The sequence below is a fragment of the Aplysia californica genome, unplaced genomic scaffold, assembly GCF_000002075.1.
Source record: "Aplysia californica isolate F4 #8 unplaced genomic scaffold, AplCal3.0 scaffold00001, whole genome shotgun sequence".
NCBI classification, from domain to species: domain Eukaryota; kingdom Metazoa; phylum Mollusca; class Gastropoda; order Aplysiida; family Aplysiidae; genus Aplysia; species Aplysia californica.
The window spans coordinates 1,913,346-1,914,782 of NW_004797271.1; the positions used below are offsets into that span (position 1 = coordinate 1,913,346).

At 43.1% G+C, this 1,437-nt stretch overlaps 1 protein-coding gene and 1 long non-coding RNA gene across 3 annotated transcripts in view; one reads left to right on the forward strand and one right to left on the reverse strand.

Annotated features, from left to right (window-relative positions):
* LOC118477465 overlaps window positions 1–1,437 on the reverse strand; it is a 42,969-nt gene that overhangs the window by 32,161 nt on the left and 9,371 nt on the right. The gene's annotated exons all lie outside the window — the stretch shown is intronic.
* The window catches only part of LOC101857986 (tripartite motif-containing protein 59), a 23,920-nt gene that overhangs the window by 1,232 nt on the left and 21,251 nt on the right, over window positions 1–1,437 (forward strand). The gene's annotated exons all lie outside the window — the stretch shown is intronic.

A 1,437-nucleotide genomic window follows, 5' to 3' on the forward strand; every position in this document is an offset into this window, starting at 1 on the left:
AGAAAAAAAACAAAAAAACCCAACACCCCGACCTTCCCATCGTTTCAGATTTGAAACTGCATACAATGTACTCGCATTCAAATTCTTTACTTACTTCCTATTCAGCCTTAGTCCACCCGGCCTTTTCATTGTCTTCTTTGTCCTACTATATATTTTCCAGTCAGTTCGAAAATCAAATATTGAATGTGACATCTTGTGCTACGCGTGGGAAAGAAGGAGGCAGATGTCGCCGGGACGCTAGTCTGACTGAGACTCGGACAGTCATTCAGCTGCTTTTTAGTTTTAGTAGAGGTCTTACGGCGCTCACAACTGCATAAGGTCATATATGAGCGCCAAGGGGTGGGTGTCAACTGAGAAGTCCTTACAGGGAATCATACTTACTCTATTCACCTCTCTAGATTCAACAGCACAAAGTCTGCTTCGACTATCAAGGCACCTCTGAAATAGCGGGTCACAAGAGTGTTACAAACGTACAAAAGAAGCTGAGGAAAAATGACGATAGTAAGGAAATAAGAAAGAAAAAGCAGTAGTTCCCTGTTGCAGTTCAGGTACAGTTATGAACATGGCATTGTGATGAACCAGCCCATTTACAATTTTTAATTCTGCTGTGCCTAGAACATATATTATATATATTGATGTCCCCCCCGTTGGGAATGGTCTAAGAGACATTTCAGTCAGTAGCACCGCCCCGGGGGTGCACACAGTCGCTGTAAATGTGAAGCTGCCTACGAGTACTCACGAGGAAAGTGATGATCTGACAGTGCTGGCCTCTGCGAGGTCGCAATAATATAGGGTGTCATAAATTGTCAGAGGAAATATTTATTTATATGTTAAAGAGAAGAGGCGAAATATAATTTTTTGTGCTCAAGCGCGCGAGCTAGCATACACACACACGTGCACTCTCGCACACGCATACACATACACATACACAGACACACACACACACACACACACACACACACGCACACACACACGCACATACACACCAATGTATATTCAAAACAAACACACACACACACACTCACACATGTGTACATACTCAGAGAGAGAGAGGGGGGGGGGTGGAGATCAGACACACACAAACTGAGAGAGGGAAAGAGAGAGACAGACAGACGTTCAGACAGACAGACAGAGATCTCTTTCCGTCACCCTCGTGTCCTCTCACTCACACACATAGCGCGATCTGGATTGGGGACACAGCTGTCGGCATTGCTGTTTATTTCCATTTTTTTTTTTCTTTTTTCTTTTTAAAACAAATTATGAACTCGTATTTATTCCATAAAGTCCAACTAAAAATGATTATGAATGACAATTTATACTCGTAGTGGTAGGCCACGGTTGGATCAATACAACATGCAATTTCACGCATGAAACTTCGACTCTCAGATCTCTTACAACCTGGTGACTGTCCTGTTTGTAAGAGTTCCCATGTTGCGC